The sequence below is a fragment of the Agelaius phoeniceus genome, chromosome 4 (assembly GCF_051311805.1).
Source record: "Agelaius phoeniceus isolate bAgePho1 chromosome 4, bAgePho1.hap1, whole genome shotgun sequence".
NCBI lineage: Eukaryota > Metazoa > Chordata > Aves > Passeriformes > Icteridae > Agelaius > Agelaius phoeniceus.
In genome coordinates this window covers 15,398-38,341 of record NC_135268.1, presented here as the reverse complement: position 1 = coordinate 38,341, position 22,944 = coordinate 15,398, and the positions used below count along the sequence as shown (strand labels likewise).

At 46.1% G+C, this 22,944-nt stretch overlaps 2 long non-coding RNA genes across 7 annotated transcripts; both read left to right on the top strand.

Moving 5' to 3' along the window:
- The first annotated feature begins 3,034 nt into the window (after positions 1-3,034).
- On the top strand, positions 3,035-9,613 carry LOC143693879 (uncharacterized). 6 transcript variants are annotated; one of them, XR_013181850.1, is made up of 6 exons: positions 3,035-3,359; positions 5,272-5,363; positions 6,510-6,573; positions 6,829-6,855; positions 7,213-7,267; positions 8,062-8,492. It is a non-coding gene; the product is annotated as an uncharacterized LOC143693879 (long non-coding RNA). The 6 variants fall into 6 exon arrangements; XR_013181852.1 differs by lacking the exon at positions 3,035-3,359 and adding an exon at positions 8,616-9,613 and having other exon boundaries at positions 4,692-5,363; positions 8,062-8,183; XR_013181847.1 differs by lacking the exon at positions 3,035-3,359 and having other exon boundaries at positions 4,674-5,363.
- A 2,638-nt stretch (positions 9,614-12,251) lies between these two features.
- Positions 12,252-19,687, top strand: LOC143693786 (uncharacterized). The gene is made up of 3 exons (XR_013181733.1): positions 12,252-12,396; positions 17,014-17,870; positions 19,450-19,687. It is a non-coding gene; the product is annotated as an uncharacterized LOC143693786 (long non-coding RNA).
- Positions 19,688-22,944: the final 3,257 nt, after the last annotated feature.

Sequence of the window (22,944 nt, the reverse complement as noted above, 5' to 3'; positions counted from 1 at the left end):
TCCTAGACTTCTGATAGGCATTCCTGGGATTTTGGTTTTGTTTACTGTGTGTATCAACAGAGAGATTTGGTAGGGCCAGCTGGGCTGCTGGAGTTTTGGGTGTTAATTTATGAGATGGCTTTTGTTCAATGCAGTTTTGAATTGTTGAAAGGGTTTTTAATGTAGTGGTTGTAAGGCGGTCTTTAAGAATTGTTTGTATCGTTTCACGTTGTTTGTAGTCGGTGTATGATCAGGGATATGGTGGAACTTCTTGAACGTTCTGGTTTTAGCGTTCCTAAGTTCCGATTTCTTTCTGCTTTGCTGTTTTGTTTCTGGTTTTCTTTTGGGGGACAGGGGCATTTGTATACGGTGGGTTTCTAGAGGCAATGTGTCTTTCAATTTGGGTAGTGATATTTTTTAGTATTTTAATAGTTTCGATTTTTTTTATTTTCATGCTTTTAATGAGTTGTTTTAAAATTTGGAAGATAACCTTTCTAGATGATTGGTTATTATTTGTGAGTTAGCCTCAAGGTAGAGCTTTGGGGGCTTTTTTTAGTAATGTTTAGGGTCAGTTGTAGGGTTTTGAGTTTAGTGAGTTGGTTGGATTTAATTTTTCACGGGTGTTTGTTTTGACTAGCAGTTCTGTCATTTTCCATGTGTATCTGAGTTTTTTGGGGTTTTGAGCCATTGGTTGAGGAGGAAGTTTATGATGAGAATGTACGGAGCTTTTGGGCTAGTTATAGTGGGATTTCAAATGTCTTGACAGTTCGGTTGATTTGAGTTTTTCTTAGGGTTAAATGTTGTGGGGTCTTTGTTCTGTTAGTCCTAGAAATAGGTTTGGTTTGGATACGCTGCGATGGGATGAGCGTGGGCTGCGTACCGGTGCTGCCGAAGGCGCGGTATTTGTGTGGTTCTGATGCGTTGGGTTCATGAATTGATACGGTCTAATATATAGATTAATTAAAGTAGAAATAAATATCTATATAAAAACAAATATAAAATGATAGTGGTAAACATAAATAGAGAAAACAAATAGATAAACACATAAAACTATACTATATAGTATATTATTGTAACAGATGCTAATCTATAGAAATGATAGTCTATTATATATGTATACAAAGATATATAAAGATCGGTTGTAAATAAAAAAATATTTAGATAGAGTTAAAAGGAATTGGGGATTCTTTGGGATTTTTTTATTAGGTTATAGGCTGGGGTTTTTTTTCTAGATAGAAATAATATAAAAATAAAAATCCAGATCTCCAAATATATAATGCATATACCGATCTCTCTAAATATTGAATATAAAGAAATAGAAGTAAAAGAATATCTAGGATATAAAAATACTATATATCTATTATTCTATTAAAAGGTATTCTCTCTAGTATGTATAATACCTACAAATGTAATAAATAAAAATTATAAAAGTAAATGTGAAGAGAATGATGAAAAATGAGATGATTTTTAGAGTTTTAAATGTGGTTTAGATAAAGGGGTGTCTTTGGTTTTTGTTTGGTTAGAGGCAGGGCTTTTATTTGAAATAATAGAAGTATTATAGAAATGTGAATCTTAAGATAGACATCTATCATAAGTCTAGAAAGAGAAATGACGAAACTATGGATAGAAATTGAAATCTAAATCTATGTCAGTAATATGAAGAGTTGTAGTATAGAATAGAAATGACCTTATGTGGCAATATAAATGAGAAATGGGAATAGAAATAGAAGAAGATGTAAATATAGTTGGAAAGAAAGGGAATTTTTTGGCTTTTGTTTGAGTAGAGGCAGGGGTTTTATTTGAAATAATACAAGTGTTCCAGAAGTGAAAATCTGAAGGCAGAAATAGATGATCAATGAATCAAAATACGTATAAAAATATAGAAAGAAGTCCTCGGAATAGATGGAATATAGAATATCAATTGATTTATAAATTGACATTGATAAAGAGAAATGGACCAGTAAGCAATACACATTATAAATAGAAATGTGACTATCAATAGGAAAACCTAGGGGTAAAATCTATTTAAATATTGTCTAAAAGCAAGGGTTGGGGTTTTTTGGGTTCTTCTTGGGTTAGAGGCAGGGTTTTTATTTGAAATAATATGAATATAGATATTACTCTTACCTGTTTCTAAATATTGAGATAGATAATCAAGATATAAATATAAAACCTAAGGAAATAGCAATAGTAGGAAGGGATGTAATATAGAATACAAATAAGAGTAGACATTGATATACAGTTTAAATGTCAATGTGAATATGAACCTGAAAGATACAATTTTAAAAAAGATTGAAATAGAGTTGAAAAGAAAGGGGTTCTTTTTGGCTTGAATTTGGGTAGAGGCAGGGGTTTTATTTTAAATAATGGAAGAGTTACAGAAGTAAAAATCCTAACACAGAAATATAGATTAAATATAGAAAGATATGAATAAAAAGATGTCAATAAATAGAAGAAATAGGAACAGATGTAAAATAGAATATAAACTTATAAAAAATCGGAAATTATAAATGTAAAAATAAACATTACACATCAATATACATTTGAAATATAAATGTGGATATAAAGATGAAAAAAAATAATTTTTTTTACAAATTTAAATGCAGTCGAAATTAAAGGGGGTTCTTTTTGGCTTTTATCCGGGTAGGGGCAGGGGAATTATTTTAAATAATGTAAGCGTTACAGAAGCAAAAATCCTAACAAATATATACTTACTATGTAAAAATAGGTATAAAAATAGAGAAATAAATTTAAGTACTAGGGAGAGATGTAATATAGAATAGAAATTTATTTATAAATAGAAATGTATAAATATACATCAATACGCATTATAAATAGAAAAGTGAATATTAATATGAAAAACTATTTTTAAAAATATTTACATATTTTTTAAAAGAAATTGTTGGGTTTGGGTTTGGTTTGGTGTTTTTGTTTTTTTTTTTTTTTTATCCTATTAGGTTAGAGGCAGGAGGATTTTTTTCTTCTTCCTGGTTGCTTTGGGGCATTTATTTCAGAGCAGCTTCTGGGGGGGATCGCCCCTGTTCTTTTTTGCCGCCTTGGCCGCCCGCAGGCCCAAGGCGCGCGGCGCCCCCGGCTGGGGTGGGCGGCAGTGCTGCCGCCTTGTGGGCAGAGCGCGGTACTGCAGCCCGCCGCCGCCAGGCAGCCCTCTTGGGCGTGGCGCGTGGCGGAGTTTGTTTGACCTTCTCAAAAGGGCGGAAGAACGGAGGGCCCCCGGCGGTGTGTCTATCCGGAATGCCTGCACGGAACACCGATGCCGGCGCGGCCCCGACGAGCTTTTCTGTGGCGTTTCAATTGCGATGATGGCATTCCGGTTCGCCTGCAGGGTTCGGCGTCGCGGGAAATCGTTTCTAGGGCTCGAGGTGGGTGTCGGCATTTTGATCAGGCAGCTGGCAAAACGGCTACGCCTTGGGGTCTTTCCAAGGGGCGCTGGGGGCGTGGCCGGGGCGGGGCGCCGTGTCGACGAGGTGACGTCATTAGGCGGCACTCTGCCTGCAGTTCGCCCATGCAGACGGCAGGGGGCGCTGTGCCTGCAGTTCGCCCATGCAGACGGCAGGGGGCGCTGTGCCTGCAGTGCGCCCATGCAGACGGCAGGGGGCGCTGTATAAATAGAGTATTAAGTATAAACTATCTAGAAGAAGAAATAAAAGCTCTATGTCACCTGCAGCTGTAGAAAATTTCAGGCTCCCATGGAGGAAATAGTTTTCCTAAAATCATTACCGTTTTGGGGTTTTTTGCACTCCCCGGTAGCCTGAACGTTTCGACTGCTGCTTTTTTATCCTAAAGCCAGAATGCAAATCCCAGATTAGAAATACAGGGAAAGAAAGAGAGAAAGAAACAAAGAGAGAGAGACAAAGAAAGAAAGAAAGAAAGAGAGAAAGAGAGACAGAGAGAGACAGAAAGAGAGACAGAGAGAAAGAAAGAAAGAGAGAGAGAGAAAGAAAGAGAGAGAGACAGAGAGAGAGAGACAGAGAGAAAGAAAGACAGAGAGAGAGAGAGAGAAAGAAAGAAAGAGAGACAGAGAGAGAGAGAAAGAAAGAAAGAGAGAGAGAGAGACAGAGAGACAGACAGAAAGAAAGAGAGACAGAGAGAGAGAGAAAGAAAGAAAGAGAGAGAGAGAGACAGAGAGACAGACAGAAAGAAAGAGAGAGAGAGAAAGAGAGAAAGAAAGAGAGACAGAGAGAGAGACAAAGAGAGACAGAGAGAGAGACAAAGAGAGACAGAGAGAGAGACAAAGAGAGACAGAGAGAGAGAGACAGAGAGACAGAGAGAAAGAAATAGAGAAAGACAGACAGAAAGAAAGAAAGAGAGAGACAGGAAGAGAGCGAGAGAAAGAAAGAAATAGAGAAAGACAGATAGAAAGAAAGAAAGAGAGAAAGAAAGAAAAGGAAAAAGGAAAGGAAGAAAAAAAAAAGGAGGAAGAGAAAGGAAGAAAAAAAATGAAAAAGGAAAAGGGTGAGAGTGAAAAAGAAAGAGGGAAAGTGGAAAAGGGGGTGAAAAACAGAGTGAAAAAAAGAAAAAAGAGTTGGAGTGGAAAAGAAAGGACATTCGGGAGGGGCGGTGCTGCCTAAGGTGCTTCCGCGCCCAGGAGCGAAGGAGCCGTTTGATCCCCTGGCGGGAGCGCAGCTCCCGGTGGCGGAGAACGGAGCGGTGGCTGTCAGTCCGAGACTCCAACTCCCGGCAGGCCCTGCGGCCGTAAAGCGCGGCGTCTGACGCAACGGCCGACGCGCCATATGAATGGCTGGCGGGCCGAGGCGGCCGCGCGCCGGGGGAGCGGGCAGCTCCCGGCGCCTGTGCCACGCGGGACGGAGCCGCGGCAGCGACGCTGGAGGGGCGAAGCCTCCGTCCGGCCGCCCGCACGGAGCCGAGCGGCGCGGAAGGGGCGTCCGCCCGGTGCCTCGGCCTCGCTCAGAGGTCCCGGTGGCGGGGGCTGAGCTCGGGCGGGGCGCGCTGCCGCCCGCCGATGGCGGAGCGCCAGGCGGTGCTTTGCTGCCGCGGGCCGGGAGCTGCAGGAGCCGCCCCGGGCGAGCGGCGCCGGGCGCTGCCGCGGTCACTGTGCGGCGGCTGCCCTCGGGCTGGCGGAGGCGCGGGAGCCGCCGAGCTGCAGCCGTCTCCCTCGGGCCGCTACCGCTGCTGCGGGCGGGGGCGAACGAGCGGCTGCGGAGGCGGCTCCGCGGCGGGCTCAGCCTTGCGAGCAGAGAGCGCTCGACATCGCTGGCATGACACGGCTGCTGAGTGCCTCAGTGCTCGTGGCTCTTTCTTCCACGCAAACAGATGGAGCGGCATCGCTGAGCAGTAAAACACAGCGATGGCCCGGAGAATGGCGAGCGCAAGGAGCGCCGGGCAGGATCCTTCTGATGGCACAGGTGCGATCGGCAAACTCAGCCCCTTGTGCCCCTACCCTCCCGACCCCCAGGGGAAATGCTCTCCAGCCTCGAGCTGCTGAGAGACAAAACGTGTGATTTGACACTAGGGTCCGGAAAAGGTTTCCGTTTAGATTAGCAAATGCCTCCATTGTTCTCGGTTACATCCTAGGATCGGTTTTAGGCAGTGACTTTCTACCGCTTGTCGGATTTTCTTGTGCAATGGTAAGAAAATAGGCAGGTCTGATACTGGTTTCGCTTTTTTTCTACTTCATGTTCCATGAGCTGCTTTTATCCAAGCAATTGGTTTAAAGTTCTACTGTAGGCGTTTCTGGTTCACTTTTTTTTTTTTTTCCCTCTAAATCGGCAGTAAATATAGCTGAGTAAAATTACCTTGGTTTTCTTCCTTCTTAAATGTTTTTATTGATAATCCTATTTGAATATGCAGAACACGTGGGTATGTCCTGTAATATATCCTAGCTTTTCTTGTTTACAGGGTACTCAGAAAATATTTTTCCCTTAGAGTCCCACTGAAACATTCTCCGTGCAATGTCCGTTAAAGTCTGTGTTTGCAAATAAGCCACCATCAGCTGAGATATTTGCCTGTGTACCTTTTCCTGTCATTCAGAGCTTGCGTTCTGTGGTTTTTATGATAAACCTATCAAACTTGCGAAACTGTTTTGCAAGTCTTAACCGTTGAAGGCAGCAAGAAGTGGTTTTAAAGGCTGTTCTTGAGCAGACAAAGGGGAAAAGTGTGAATTTGATGCTGAACTTGTCCTTTTTCATTTGACTTGCCTTGAATTATTTAGGAAGAGAGAGCACTAGAAAAAAGAGAGAAATAGAATTGGTTCTTGAGCCCTCCTAAAATGCTCCCCGTGATTCCGTGTGGAGCCAAAGTGAAGGGTGATGGAACAGAGCCCCTGTGCTTTAGGGGGGGCTCTAATTTCTGTTTTTAAAATGCAAACTCAGTTTAGGAAGTGTTGGGAGTTAGTATTTTGGGGAAGAAATGGCAGTTGCACAAACCGTTCCATTTCCCAGAGGCTCTGGGAAGGATTCATTTTGTAAGCGCTGTAACTGCCATCGGTTGGGGGTTCGGGGTTGGAATGTGCACTTGCCCTCCTATAAAGCACTCGTTCATTTGCATTTCAGTGCCAGGAGTCTGGAGAAACTGGAGAAGAGCCCAAGAGACATTTTTCATCCTGAGATACAAAAGGTAGGAAGTGACTTTTTTTGGTTTGGTTCTTTTTCTTTATGATTTCCTGGAAATAGAAGTAATTAAGTATAGATCCTACTGGTTTGTTTCTTCCAGTAGCTAATAAGAATAATAATAATAATCTAATACTACTTAAACTGTCTCTTTATCCATTGAGCTGGCCATTTCAAATCCAAACTTCTAAACACCAATAAAACCATCATCCTTGTAGAATCCTTAATAGGAGGGGGCTAAAGATGCTGTTTCTGTTGACAGGATTTATTGGTTCTTGAAGGGCAAGAGGTGAGTACAAGCCTAACTACTTCTTGCTCACAGACCCGTCCGGTGAATACGGCTTTGTATTTGGATGGGCTTTTGATGAGTTCTAAATCAATTGCTCGTTACAGTAAAAAGAAGTCATGTTTTTTTGAACCTGACAGCAAAAATAACTTGAAGCACCAACTTAATCATAATTGATCACCCGTCTAAGTTAATGATTTTATGCTATACTATCAAAGTTTAAAGGTAAATTATTGTGTAGTAGGAGATGGTATAAAATGTATGTTCTAACGTGTAGGATGTAGGCAAAGATTAGAGGAACCAAATTTTTATGTCTTCTGTTTGACTGTTCACCAAATAATATTTGGTTTTATTTTCCAGGGATCGGTGAATTTTAAATTTGGAGTCCTCTATGCTAAGGATGGTCAGCTTACAGGTGATGAAATGTTCAGTCATGGTGAGGTTTTCACCTTCTCCTTAATTGTTTTGCTCATCTGAAAAAAAAAAAAAAAAAAAAAAGGTATGTTTATTATTTGTTACCCTGTTCTGATCGTTTCCTCGGTATTTGCTGGAGCTCTGCTTACCCAAGCTTTGGGTAAAACAAGCTTTGGGTTCCTTCTGTCCCACTGGGTGTTGCCCAGTTTGGTTGCATCTGGTGAAATTCACCCTGAGCCCTTACAGAACCAGCTCAAACCACGTGAGAGCCATTCGCAGCTCTCTCAGGACACCCGGAGGAGGATGGGTGACGTTTCTGAGCATCTGGCAAGTGTACTTCTATCAAAACTCGGCCTGTGCAATTTCTGGGGAAAACCCTTCTGTATCCTGAAGGGTTCCTCAAACTCTGTTGAGGATCCAGTTAGCAGTTGCTCACCTGGATGGTTCCAGCTCCTCAAGCTAACACTGGTACTCTTGCCCTGTAGTTTAGATCTATTGTAGTTTTGTTATTTTGCAAGATTTTACGTCTTTGGACAATAACGTGCATTTCACTCTTTGGAACCTCTCGGATCGTGCTTTGGTGCAGCACCACCTAATGGGACACTTGGCTGCTGTGCTGAAGGGCTTGGTTACTGGAATTGTAAATCCCGGAGAGTTTGTAAGTCTTCTGTCCCCAGGGAGGTGTCACGCTTTGTTCACCGTTGCTCTGTTTGTCGGGTGCTGCTTCTCGTCGGAGGTATTAACTTCAAACTGCCCTGTTCTTTTTTGAACTTTTTTTCCTGGTTCTCTCCGTAGGGCAGGGAAGGACTCTCGTATCCCGGTCGTCAGACTCAGCGCTGCCCGAGAAGATACAGAGACTGTAAAAATCATAAGGAGCAACTAGGACTGCAGAGGAAACAAACTGGAGAGAACAAAAGGTGATATTGTTCTCCTTCCCCTGGATTAGAAACATCCACTGCGCTTTGATGCCGGTGGCTGCCAGGGGCTCGTTAGGTCTCTTGAGGCAGGTGTAGGTGTTCACTTGTAGGTTCTATTTTTTGGCAAAGGGCCACGAGAGAAGTTTATTTATAGATCCAAATAAACATTCATCTTATCTGAACATAACCTGTCATCCCCTTTCTGACATTAAGGACTCCTGTATAAATACTTGGGGGGGTTTTCTTTGTCATTTCTGAATGGTTCCATTTTGCCGGCTACTTGAACAAATCTGAGGGGGTTTAATTGCAGACTGCTTCCTTGAAATTCTGTTGGTCTCTGCTTGGAACCCTTCTTGTACTGCTTAATGAAAGACTTCGGATGGTGTTTTCTTGCCTGTTTGTGGTTAAGGTCATGCTCTGATGCATTTACAGAAGCCATGGCAGGAGAGAGTCAGCTGCTGGAGAAGAGGAGACAGTACTATCCCTGTGCAGCACGGAACTGTGCCACTGCTGTGTCATCAGCTGTGTCTGCACTGAAAGTAGCCACCTTCACTTGTAGGTAGCTCCTTGGTGCTTTAGGACACGCTGAGGGATTTATTCCTTTTGGGATCCACGATGAGAATTCCCAAGAGAGGTAGTAGTAATAAGGTCTGAGATTGGAAAAAAGCCTGTGTCCTTGGAATGTTGTTGTTGTCGTCAAAAGTTAATTTTTCCTTCTTTCTTAGCCGGTAGTCAGCTTTTTGCTTTATTTTTTGTGGTATCAGTATTTGATTGTTTAAAAAGTTGCTTCAAAAGAACTGCAGTGGCTGGCCACCAGGACCTTGTTCCGATTTGCCTATTTGCTTGTAGCTAAAACGTTTCCATATTGTTTATCATTCTATTGAAGAAACTGCTGCCCAGTCAACTAAGAACTGAACATCTCTCTGTCTAGGACACGGGGAGAGGATTTAGGTCATGTCTTTGTTTCCAGAAAAAAGTTCCAGTGTCGTTTCTAACTAGAGGAAAAGGGGGGGGGTGAAGACTCGGGGCTCTGATGCCACTGGGGGCACCCCGAGGTGCCCAGGAGAGGGAGCCCCACTGCGGTGCAGGAGCAGGTATGTTATCACGTACTAGAGAGCAAATTATAAATAGAAATAGGAAAATTATAAATATAAAAATATTTTTTAGATCGTTAAAGAAAGCGTTTTTTTTAACTTGTCAATAGGCAGGGTTTTGATGATAAAAATGATAAATACAAAGAATATGAAGGTAGAAATCTAAGTCTAGAAAGATATCATAAATACATACAGATAAAGTTTAAAGCTAGAAGAAAAAATCAGTTGCAGCAGTAGATACGATACATAATATAGATAATACTTTAAATACATGTCTAGAATTTTATAGATATTATAGATAATTATTAATAGATTGCATCAAAAGAAACGATAAATATAAATGTGAGTATAACTATACAAAGTATAAAAATATTTCGATACCGTTTAAAAGAAGGTGTTTTCTTGTATTTATTTGGTTAGAGATGGGGTTTTTATTTGGATTAATAGAAGTATTCTAGAAATATAAATCTAACTGTAGAGAGATCCAATCGATAGAGGAGGATATTTCTAAAACCACAACCGAACGCCGCCGCCTTCGGGGGAATCGCACGAGCTCGGCCGAAGCAAGGCGAGAGCGGCCGACCCTGACGGCCTCGAGCGAACCGAGGCGAGGCTTCCGAGGCTGCCTGAAGCGAAGCGAGCCGAGCTCAGGCGAAGCGAGCCTGCTGCTCTCGTGCGCGCTGCTTAGCGCCAGTGCGCTCCCAGCCTAATGAGCTCCTGCCCGAGCCCGCGCTCCCGGTCGTGTCCGCGCCGTGGCCGGGCCGCCCGCGGGACGCGGCAGCGGGAGAGCCCCGAGCCGGGCGAGCTGAACGGGAGGCGGCGGCGCTTGCCCGCCCGCCGTCGGGGAGCCGAGGCGAGGCGAGCGGAGCCGAGGCGCGCCGAAGGCACAGAGCGGCTGGGAGTTGGGCCGAAGCGAGGCGAGCTCGGCCGAAGAGGCGAATGCAGGCGCCAAGAGCCGAGTTGAGGCGCCAAGAGCCGACCGGAGCCGAGCGTCTCCGGAGCGAGCCGAGCTCCGCCGAGCGCCGCAGCATCCCGGGCAGGGCGAGGCGCCGGGCCGGGCTCGGGGTGCAGCCGGGGCTCTGGGAGGCTTCCCCGCCTGTCCCTCTCTCTAGCCCTCCTTCCTTCTCCCCGTCTTCGCCTTCTCTCGCTCCCTTTCCCCCATTCCCTCTCCCCCCGCAAAGCCGGCTCCTTCCTGTCCTGTCCCTAGCCCGCTACTCCCTTCTGTTCCCCCTGTCTCCTTCCTGTGCCCAGCCTCCGTGTACCCTCGTCCCGGGCTTTCCCTTCCCGTGCCGCTTTCCTGCACAGCCCGAGCTCCCTCGCCGCCCTTTGTCGTGCCCTACTCTCGCTCCTCTCTTCCCGTGCCCCCTTTCCTTCTTTGCCCCGCAGCCGCGGGGCTCGGGCTGCCGGAGAATAAAGCCCCGAGGGCCGGAGCCCGGCGCCCCTGGGCCCTTGCGGGAGTCCCCGCGCGGGGCCGGAGGCTCTCGGCGGATCCCCCCGTGCCGCTCAAGCAGCGCGGCCGACAGCGCCGGAGCTGCGGCTTTGCCGGCATCGCGCTGAGAGCGGCCCCCGCTCCGTGCCGGGCCGTCGCCGCCGTCTGTGCCGCTCCCTCTCTCGCTGCCCCTGGCCCGTGACAGCGAGGCTGGGCAGGAACCTCAAGCCTTCTGGGGGCTGCCCCCCCTTTCTTGTTGCAGCAGAATCCCTTGCTGGGGCCATGCACGTGTGGGAAGGGCTTGGGGAAAGCGCTGCGCTGCTGTCCGGGGCAGTCGGATTCGTTCGGAGCCTTCTTTGGGGGTCAGGGAAAGGCGGGGTGAAGACTCGGGGCTCTGATGCCGTTGGGGGCAGCCCAAGGTGCCCAGGAGAGGGAGCCCCACGGCGGTGCAGGAGCAGGTGGGGGGCGGGCGAGGGGCGGGGGTCACGCTGGGTGCCGTCCCCCAGAGGGACCCAAAGCTGCCACCAAATGCACAGGGAGGGGTGAGTGGGTGTAGGATGCTAAAACCTGGCAAGGCATTCGGTTTTCTAGGTATTGCTAAAGAATAGGAATTGGTCTCTAAACTCAGCTGGGGAGAAACCCTCTCTATGCACTCATTTGTTTACAGGAATGTAGAAGGTTCCGACTGGAGATGCGTAGTAGTTCTGAAGATATTGCCGTGAGGTTTTGATCTAGGAACGGAGCGAGCTGTGCCCTGGAACCCTCAGAACAGCTGCAGGGGCTGAAGGCGATAGAAAGGGCTCTCTGGCACCTTTTGCCTCCGTTCTCTGCCAGCGCCCAAAGCGTGTCGCAGTCCCGGAAGAGGCGCTTGTCATCCCGAGAGCCAAAAGGAAGACGTGTCAAATCCCAGCTCTGCCTTGTGTTTCGTGTGGGTTTTTTACTTCGTATTGATGTCATTCCAGAGAGCAAGGAAAGAAGAAATGGGACCGGGTCCCACTATTACTGTGTGAAGGCTTTCTTGAAAGGCTGCTGTATTTATATTGTCCTTTTCCACTCCAAGCTTGACTTTTGCCCTCGTTTTTCGAGCTCTGCTGCATTGGGTGTCCCAAGGAGGGCGGGGTTCCTCAGCAGGGCTCTTAGGAGGCGGCGCTGATTCTGCTTTTTCTGAAGGCGTCTCAAAGCGTGCTACCAGAATGACAGTTTTGTGCACTGGAAAGCTTTCCCTCAGTGCCATCAGCGCACGTCCGTGTCTGAATTGTGGAAGCAGACGGACTAAGAAAAGCCAGCACCCGGAGCAGATTTCTGTTGGCTCTGTGTCTGTGAGAAGCGGGCTGTGTGCTGGACGGGGAGAGGCGCTGTTGGAGAGTGGCATCAGCGCCAGGTGTGAGCTGTGAGGATGATGGGGGGCTCGGAGCAGCCCCAGGTGTGAGCTGTGAGGATGATGAGGGGCCGGCTCCTGCCGGGGGGGCGAGGCTGTTTTAGGGGGAGGCTTCGCCTCAGCTGCCTTTTGCATGGAGCTGCTGAGTAGAGGGGTTCATGGGGGGGCTCCCGGGGCTGTCTCATGGAAGGACTGCGAGAGCTTCTGGCAGCGTCTGGGCGAACACCTGGATACGCGCTTGGATCCGCGGAGCATCGCTTCAAGGAGGTGCCGAGGGACGAATCTTTGTGCCGGGAAGCAGCAGCCGAACGGGTGAGCGCGTGTGGATTTGGAGCGGGGACTTTGGTCCTTTCCCTTTTCAATTGGATCTTGGCAGTCCCCCCTCCCCGCTTCCCCAGGAACAAAAAGGGAGCTTGTGAAGACAAAAGAAACGAAGGAGAGGCAAGCAGCTACTCTCCTAATATTGTCTGTGTTTGAACTGGGGGGAATCCGCTTTCGCTTGCGGTTCCAAGGATGTCGGTTGAAGGAAAAGCTGCCTTTTCCCGGCTGTTAGGGGTATCCCAGGGGTGACAGGGAATCCCTGCGTTCCATTTGAACGGGAATGGGCAAAGTATTGTTGTCATCGGATGGCTTTGATTTGAAGGTAGCCAGCCCATTTTCATCATCCTAAGGTTTAAATGGAGGGGACAGCGCTGGTGTCCCTCCTTTGCAAGGGTTTGAATGGAGGTCAAAATCCCCCTTTGCACATGGCTTGCAGGATTTCATTGGAGGAAAGCCCCTTCTTTTCTGCGCTCCCAGGGGATGAATTTGAAGGGGAGAAGCCATTTCTTTGCCCTTGTTGAAGCGAGGTGAGCGCCGCCCGCGGCGTCAGTTTCGGGGTTGAGTTGCGGGAAGCCGCAGCTCTGGCAGCGTTTGCAGGGCTGCAGTCGGGCTGTGCCGCTGCATTTGAGGGCGCTTCTTGTGGCCGCGGCCCGGGCCGGAGCGTTGCCGCTCGGGAGCGCTGCCGGCCCGGGCCGGGCGGGTGCCGAGGCGCACGGGGGAATTTGGCGCGGCAGCGGCGGAGCCGCTTTGCCGGTGCGAGCCGCCGTGCGGAGCCGAGGGCAGCTGGCGCCGGGCCGGCCAAGGGCGGCAGAGGCGGCGCGGGCGCTGCTGCGCCGGCCCGGCCGGTGCCGGCCGCTCTGTCCGCTCCGGGCGCGGGGCTCGGACGCCGCCGGGGCCCCCCGGGCAGGGGGAGCGGGCGGGGGCGGGGGGGTCTCCGGGGCGGCGCCGCCCCTGCGCGCCGGAGCAGCCGCCGGAGGAGCCGCTTTGCCGCCGGGAGCCGCGCTCCGTCCGGGGCCGGCAGCGCGGGGTTGGGCTGCCGCAAGTTCTTGGGTGTCGTGGTTCGGAGGTGGCTTTCTAGGGATCCATCGCACGGGTTTGTTCTGGTCGCAGCGGGTGTGCGCTAAGGGCTATGGCGTTCTTCCTGACCGGTACGGTTCTCGGTTCTTCGGGTGGTGACGATAAAGGTTTGGTTTGAATCGAGTTCTGTAGCCGGATATTTTTTTTGCCGGGCTATTCTGTTTTTAAAGGCGTGCAATGGTTTTTACGGGTCGTTGGGTGAAGCAGCGGCTCGGATTTTAACTCTGTCGCCGTGGCTTTTATTAGCGTGGGCGTGTAGCGTTTGTTTCGGTGGGTTCGAGGTGGCGTCGTGTCGTTAATAGCAGCGGGGTTTTTAAAATCTCTCTAATTGCGTTTGTGTTTCTCGTCTTCCAGGGCTTTTATTTCTTTGGTTTGTTTGATTGTAGTGTACGTTTTATTGTGACGGATCATTTGGGAGATCTTGTGAATGGTTACGTTTCTCTTTCGGCTTTGTGTTTATTTCTGGGTGGTATTTTTATTTTGATCGAATGAGGCTCTATGCGTTTATTCTTCAGTTGGGAATAATTTTTTTGATGCAAATTAAAGTTGCTTTGGTTTGGGGGACTTTTGTTTTACAAATGTATTTTCTTTTTTTTTTTTTTTTCTTTTTTTCTTTTGTTTCTTTTCGTTTCTTGTTGTCCTTTGACGTATTTGGTGGTTATTGATCAGTTTTATTTTTGGGAACGTGGGTATTTATATGGTGGGTCTTTTTAAGTAGGTTTTTTTTTTTTGGGTAGTTATTTTCTTATTTTTTAGTGGTTGAGATTTTTTGGTTTTTTTCTATTTCGTTCATTAGTTCGCTTTCTAAAGTTCTTTTGACAGAGTATTGCTTATTCTTTGAGTTAGTGTAGATGTAGAATTTCGGTTAGTTTTTAAACTAACGTTCAGGGTCAGTGGCACTGATTGGAGTTGAGCGAGTTGGTTTGGGTTTTTTTAGAGGTTTTTGTGATTTGCTGCGTGTGTTTCTCAAGGGTTTTCTTTTCGTTTGGTTCCATTTTTCTGATGTGATGAGAACTGTTAGTGAAAAGAGTGTTGTGTGTTTTTTTCGCTGGCAGTTGTTTGGCTGGTGGAGGTATCTTGATGGTTTTGGAAGACATTGGTGGGAATTCGCTGCTGTTTGCTTTGTCATTGCATTTAGGAATTGGATTTTAAATGTAAAATTCTAAGGATAGCTATCTTTAAACAAAACGAGTAGATGTGTAGAAATGGGAATAAACTTTTATTTTGATCTATTCGATCTCTATTTAAAATTTAACAGGTAACTTAAGTCATGATATATTCCAATAAGATATTGTATTTTTCAAAGAGCATTGTGTATGTTGATAGATATATCAATAGAGATGCTAAATATAAACACAGCTCCAAGGAAATTTTAAATCTAGAAATGTGTTGCGAATCTATGCAGATATATAGATCAAATTATTAAAGGATTGTAAATGTAAAGTGACATAAATCCATACAACACGTAATACAAGTGATACCGTATAGATCTTATGATGGTATATGATAGGAAACAGCTATAAATCTAGTCCATCGCTATGATATAATATGTAAAACATTATAGATATGGTAACTGTAAATACAACAACATTATTAAAAGTAGTTTAAAAGAAAGGATGGTTTTGTTTTTTACTTGGCAAAAGCAGGGGTTTTATTATAAAAACTACAAATACAAATGATAGAAAGGTAGAAATCTACTTGTAAAAAGATCTTATGAATACATCAAGATGGATATAAAAATTGAAACTATTAGAAAAAAGAAGTTGTAGCAGTAGATTTGGTACATGATAAAAATAATGATTTATCTCTATGATGTGAATAACAGATATGTGATATGTAATGATGAATGGAATGCATCAGTCTAAACGGTGACTATAAAAGTGAATCTAATTATGCAAGCTCTAAATATAAAACTATTTCAATAGAGTTGAAAAGAAGGGTTGTTTGGTATTTGTTTGGTTAGAGATGGGATTTTTTTTGGAAGAATAAAAGTATGATAGAAATCTAAATGGAAGTCTAGAAATATACAGTCAATAGATAATGATATTGCTACAACCACAAAGTATGAATAAATACAGATAATAGGAATAGGCATAATAGATTGTATAAACGACGTAACACATCACTGTCCGGTCTAAATATGCGTGTGAATAGAATTAGGAACACTAGAACTATCAAATTTATTTCAAGAAGGCATGAAAGAAAGGGGGCTTATTTGGTTCTTGTTTGGTAAGAGGCAGGTTTTTGGCATTTATTTTTAGAGGAGTTTTTGGGGGGGATGGCCCCTGTTCTTTTTTGCCGCCTTGGCCGCCCGCAGCCCCGCGGCGCGCGGCGCCCCCGGCTGGGGTGGGCGGCAGTGCTGCCGCCTTGTGGGCAGAGCGCGGTACTGCAGCCCGCCGCCGCCAGGCAGCCCTCTTGGGCGTGGCGCGTGGCGGAGTTTGTTTGACCTTCTGAAAATGGCGGCCAAAAGGGCGGGCAACCGGAGGCCCGCGGTGTGTCTATGCGGACTGCCTGCACGAAACACCGACGCCGGCGCAGTCCCGGCGGAATTTTTGTGGCGTTTTAGGTGTACCCGACACGGGCTGTGGGGTCAGCGGCGCCGCGGGCGGGCGTATTTTGGCGTGTTTCTGACCGGCATGCGAGTAACCGCCTCTCTCGCCCGAGGAGGGGGGGGGGGGGTCCTCTCTCGGCCGCCATGTTGGGAGTGGCGTGTCACCAATGTCGCGGGATTTTTTTTTTTTTTGACCTTCTCAAAATGGCGGCCAAAAGGGCGGAGATATCGCGGACCCGGGAGTCTGCCGCCCTGTGGCCAGAGCGCGGTACTGCAGCCCCCCGAGCCAGCGCCCTGCCCCTCGCCGCTGGCTGCCGGGGGCGGGGCAAGGACGCGGCTGCCGAGCGAGGCGAGGGCGAGGGGCGGGAGCGAGGGGCGGGCGGGAGCGAGGGGCGGGCGGGGCGGGAGCGAGCGGCGGGCGGGGCGGGCTCGGTAAATGGCCGGGAGGGGTGAAAGACGTTCAGGAGTGCAAAAGGGACACGATGGCTGAGAAGAATGGCCGGGGGGGGGGCGGCCCGGCGGGGCCGCTTTCGGCGGGCGGCGGAGGCGCGGTCGCAGCGCTCCGCGGGCCGGGGGCAGCGAGCGGGGGCGGGCGAACGCCATCGGAACGGGGCTGCACCCCCCCCCGAGCCCGCGCACGCGCCTCTCCAGGCGGCGGAAGCGACGGCGGGCCGGAAAATCCCGGCGGGGCGGCGGCGCTGCCCGCCCTTTGTGCCGCCAGCTTTGCAAGGTAAGACCGCCCGCCCCGTCCCGCCCCGTCCCGTCCCGCCGCCCTCCGGTGTCTGTAAACAGACGGACTCCCTCTGGCTTCCCACTTCTCCGTGCTGGAGAGTGGGAGAAAGGTCCGTGCTGCTTGCCGTGTCCTCGGTGGGCAGAGAGCTCTGACCTTGCCTTGGATGGGCTGCTGAGGATTGGATCCATGGGGATGTGCTTGGATGCATTTAGTGACCTTTACAGATTTCTTTCCCCGCTTTTTTCAGTTCACAGAATCATGGAAGAATTCAGGTTGCAAGGGGCTCTAAAGATCACCTCATTCCAAGGCTGCTGCCGCCGTGGGCAGGGACGTGCTTCCATCGAGCAGCTTGCTCAGAGCCTCATCGCAGAGCACCGAGGGGCCTTGAGCACTTGCAGCGATGGGGCAGCCCCAGGACCTCTGAGCAACCTGTGCCCTGTGCCAGCCAGGTGCCAGAGGAGGAAGGAAGCCCTTCCCACCTGGAGCAGAGGCTGCGTAGCCTTGTGTCACCGAGCGTGTGAGACAGAAAGGCCCTTCCTTTCTGGAGGGGTAACAACACTCAAAGCTCTTTCTCGGGACAAGCCGAGCAATGGAAGGCCAAAGGAGCCTTCAGTTCTTCCAGCAGCTTTGGGAACAACTTGAAGGAGGAGCAGAGCTGGCCTGGTGCCTGCCGGCTCTGCAGGCAGTGGGCATGGCGAAGCTGCAGCTGCATCTGTCTTCTTGGCTGAGGCTTTATAAATGAGGCGCTTTTCTGTAGTTCCTTTTCAGGCATGACGTGCAAGTTGCCCCTAGAAGTCCAAAGGCAGCTGTTTTCTTAGCAGAAGGAAGTCAGGAGGAGGCAAAGCCAGCAGCTAAGTCTGGATAAAAAACTTGGCTAACCTCTTTTCCCCCCCCTCCTCCAAACAGGCAATTGTGAAGCACTCAGCAGAGATCTGCCCGGGAGGAAAAGCAGAGCCAATCTCTGAGAAGAAGGGACGTGCGAGCTCTGGCGAGGACGGCTGCTCCCCCTGGCCTTGGTGTGGGACCTCCTGAGCTGCCATTCCTGTGGTGGGAGTGTTTCTCCTCTCCTCCAGCCAAGCCAGAGACCGCCTAGGGAAGGAGCAGGTAAGGTTGAAGTACCGAGGTCTCCCAGGTAAGAAGTGACACGGCAAAAGGAAATGGCCTCAACTTGCAGCAGGGAAGGCTTAGATTGGATTGGAGGGAAAATTTCTTCCCTGAAAGGGTGCTGAGGCGTAGGAGCCCAGGGAAAGTCCCCATGCCTGGAGACATGTCAAGGATGTCAAGATGTGGTGTTTAGGGACCTGATTTGGGGGGGCAGCAGCTGGGCTCGATGTCCTTAGAAGGCTTTTCCAACCACAAGGATCCTATGCTTCTGGAAAGCCTTGACCCCTCTGGCTCTAGCACAGCACCTGGATGCTGACAAAATGAGGCTGGTCATAGAGCCTGGAGGTCCCTGTGCCACAGGGAGAGGACAAGCCGGTGTCACCTGCAGGGAGGGTCTCGTCCCCAGAGAGCAGCCAGTGACTCCGTCCCTGCCTGGGGCTCTGGGTGCGCCCTCGGGGGGCGGGGGACGACACCTGCCCTCAGGTGTCCCTCTGGGCACCTGGGAAGGGAACCAGGTCCATCCGTGCGGCAGCTGCAGGGCTTGCAGGCTTTGGGGCTTTGCAGCTGTGTGCCTTGTCACAAGGTGGCAGGGACGTGACACTGCCTGGCAACGCTGCTGGCCTCGGATCCTTGCTGCTCTCATCCTTATCCCATATGGATTTAGCAGCAATCTTCTGTCTTTGCTTTCAAACTGTCCTTGGGAGAGTTCCAAGAGAGGGTCATTAGTTATTTCCAAGCCTACATCTTTTACCTATTGGCACTGAAGAGAAAAGACACAAACCTGCTTTGCATCCTTCTGCCTGGAAGTTCTTGTGACACGGGGAAGGGAGGAAGGGGCTGGCCGGGGTCAGCCTCTGCTGAGCCTCAGCTCTGGCTGCTCCTGCTCACAGGGTAAAGCCAAAAGCTGTCGTGATCAAAAACGCAGGCCGCCCTTCTGACCTGAGTCACAGGGGCCGTTTCTTCTGAATGAATCAAGGTGGGAAATCATTCTTGGAGCTTCAGAAGAAAAAAAACCCCAGAACCGTAGGTACGTGTTTAAGAGTGTGTATGTACGGACATTTCCTTCGATGAAGAAGAAAATCTTAGAAATATCATGTCACGTCTGGCTTCCTAGAGAAGATCCTGAACTCTGGGCTTCTGAAAGCAAATGGCTGTGCATTTATAGGAGCGTTTCCCTTCTTTTTATGTGCCTCCCCCAGTCATCTTCTACCCTTGCCCACGGCAAGGAGAGCGCGGTGATTTGGCTGCTCCGCTCTGCCGAGGTTGTTGCAGGCTGTGTAGCAGGGAGTGAGGCCTTTTGTGGCTGCTCATCAGACATTTTCCTACAGCCTTCTCCCTGCAATGGTAAAATGAGACTTGTGTTAGCGAGCAGTCAAGTAGAGCAGGTAACATTAGAAAAGAATTGTTTCTGAGCTGCTGTTCACTAGCACGTGTTTCCCCTTTCCGGCAGAGCGCGCATCATTGCGGGCTTGGGATCGATTGAAATGCGCTAAGGAAACCAGCTCTGGGGAGGGAGGGAGGGAGGGAGGGAGGGAAATGCTCTCTTAACATGTGCCAATTCTTCTGTCAAACTCATCAGGGCAGGACAGCGTTCAGACTGAAAGTGTAAGAAGATGTGGAGGGAGACAGAGAATCTGACAGGAGCACCGGACTCACAAGTGCACGAATTTTGCTTTTGGCTTGGATTCAAACTCAGAAGTTGTAAGGAATTTGGGAAGGAGAAGGGACATTTCAGAAGGAGAAGAAGAAAAAGAAGTTGTTGTTGTTGTTTACAGCCCTGGCAAAATCTTTGGTTCTAGCTAATAAAGGAAGCTAGTTGAAATAAAAAAAAAGAAAAAAACGTGGGTTTTTTTTTTTTTTCCTTCGCTGTTGTATTCGTTGGTGGTTCGTTATATGGTGTGTTGTTTTATTTCTTGGTCTTATTACCTCTGTGTAAATAGTTTTTTTGAGTGAAGCTAACTTTCTGGACGGGTTGGTTTGTATTTGAGGTAGGATTAATTTCAAGAGGTTTCTTTCCTAGACTTCTGATAGGCATTCCTGGGATTTTGGTTTTGTTTACTGTGTGTATCAACAGAGAGATTTGGTAGGGCCAGCTGGGCTGCTGGAGTTTTGGGTGTTAATTTATGAGATGGCTTTTGTTCAATGCAGTTTTGAATTGTTGAAAGGGTTTTTAATGTAGTGGTTGTAAGGCGGTCTTTAAGAATTGTTTGTATCGTTTCACGTTGTTTGTAGTCGGTGTACGATCAGGGATATGGTGGAACTTCTTGAACGTTCTGGTTTTAGCGTTCCTAAGTTCTGATTTCTTTCTGCTTTGCTGTTTTGTTTCTGGTTTTCTTTTGGGGGACAGGGGCATTTGTATACGGTGGGTTTCTAGAGGCAATATGTCTTTCAATTTGGGTAGTGATATTTTTTAGTATTTTAATAGTTTTGATTTTTTTTATTTTCATGCTTTTAATGAGTTGTTTTAAAATTTGGAAGATAACCTTTCTAGATGATTGGTTATTATTTGTGAGTTAGCCTCAAGGTAGAGCTTTGGGGGCTTTTTTTAGTAATGTTTAGGGTCAGTTGTAGGGTTTTGAGTTTAGTGAGTTGGTTGGATTTAATTTTTCACGGGTGTTTGTTTTGACTAGCAGTTCTGTCATTTTCCATGTGTATCTGAGTTTTTTGGGGTTTTGAGCCATTGGTTGAGGAGGAAGTTTATGATGAGAATGTACGGAGCTTTTGGGCTAGTTATAGTGGGATTTCAAATGTCTTGACAGTTCGGTTGATTTGAGTTTTTCTTAGGGTTAAATGTTGTGGGGTCTTTGTTCTGTTAGTCCTAGAAATAGGTTTGGTTTGGATACGCTGCGATGGGATGAGCGTGGGCTGCGTACCGGTGCTGCCGAAGGCGCGGTATTTGTGTGGTTCTGATGCGTTGGGTTCATGAATTGATACGGTCTAATATATAGATTAATTAAAGTAGAAATAAATATCTATATAAAAACAAATATAAAATGATAGTGGTAAACATAAATAGAGAAAACAAATAGATAAACACATAAAACTATACTATATAGTATATTATTGTAACAGATGCTAATCTATAGAAATGATAGTCTATTATATATGTATACAAAGATATATAAAGATCGGTTGTAAATAAAAAAATATTTAGATAGAGTTAAAAGGAATTGGGGATTCTTTGGGATTTTTTTATTAGGTTATAGGCTGGGGTTTTTTTTCTAGATAGAAATAATATAAAAATAAAAATCCAGATCTCCAAATATATAATGCATATACCGATCTCTCTAAATATTGAATATAAAGAAATAGAAGTAAAAGAATATCTAGGATATAAAAATACTATATATCTATTATTCTATTAAAAGGTATTCTCTCTAGTATGTATAATACCTACAAATGTAATAAATAAAAATTATAAAAGTAAATGTGAAGAGAATGATGAAAAATGAGATGATTTTTAGAGTTTTAAATATGGTTTAGATAAAGGGGTGTCTTTGGTTTTTGTTTGGTTAGAGGCAGGGCTTTTATTTGAAATAATAGAAGTATTATAGAAATGTGAATCTTAAGATAGACATCTATCATAAGTCTAGAAAGAGAAATGACGAAACTATGGATAGAAATTGAAATCTAAATCTATGTCAGTAATATGAAGAGTTGTAGTATAGAATAGAAATGACCTTATGTGGCAATATAAATGAGAAATGGGAATAGAAATAGAAGAAGATGTAAATATAGTTGGAAAGAAAGGGAATTTTTTGGCTTTTGTTTGAGTAGAGGCAGGGGTTTTATTTGAAATAATACAAGTGTTCCAGAAGTGAAAATCTGAAGGCAGAAATAGATGATCAATGAATCAAAATACGTATAAAAATATAGAAAGAAGTCCTCGGAATAGATGGAATATAGAATATCAATTGATTTATAAATTGACATTGATAAAGAGAAATGGACCAGTAAGCAATACACATTATAAATAGAAATGTGACTATCAATAGGAAAACCTAGGGGTAAAATCTATTTAAATATTGTCTAAAAGCAAGGGTTGGGGTTTTTTGGGTTCTTCTTGGGTTAGAGGCAGGGTTTTTATTTGAAATAATATGAATATAGATATTACTCTTACCTGTTTCTAAATATTGAGATAGATAATCAAGATATAAATATAAAACCTAAGGAAATAGCAATAGTAGGAAGGGATGTAATATAGAATACAAATAAGAGTAGACATTGATATACAGTTTAAATGTCAATGTGAATATGAACCTGAAAGATACAATTTTAAAAAAGATTGAAATAGAGTTGAAAAGAAAGGGGTTCTTTTTGGCTTGAATTTGGGTAGAGGCAGGGGTTTTATTTTAAATAATGGAAGAGTTACAGAAGTAAAAATCCTAACACAGAAATATAGATTAAATATAGAAAGATATGAATAAAAAGATGTCAATAAATAGAAGAAATAGGAACAGATGTAAAATAGAATATAAACTTATAAAAAATCGGAAATTATAAATGTAAAAATAAACATTACACATCAATATACATTTGAAATATAAATGTGGATATAAAGATGAAAAAAAATAATTTTTTTTACAAATTTAAATGCAGTCGAAATTAAAGGGGGTTCTTTTTGGCTTTTATCCGGGTAGGGGCAGGGGAATTATTTTAAATAATGTAAGCGTTACAGAAGCAAAAATCCTAACAAATATATACTTACTATGTAAAAATAGGTATAAAAATAGAGAAATAAATTTAAGTACTAGGGAGAGATGTAATATAGAATAGAAATTTATTTATAAATAGAAATGTATAAATATACATCAATACGCATTATAAATAGAAAAGTGAATATTAATATGAAAAACTATTTTTAAAAATATTTACATATTTTTTAAAAGAAATTGTTGGGTTTGGGTTTGGTTTGGTGTTTTTTTTTTTTTTTTTTTTATCCTATTAGGTTAGAGGCAGGAGGATTTTTTTCTTCTTCCTGGTTGCTTTGGGGCATTTATTTCAGAGCAGCTTCTGGGGGGGGGATCGCCCCTGTTCTTTTTTGCCGCCTTGGCCGCCCGCAGGCCCAAGGCGC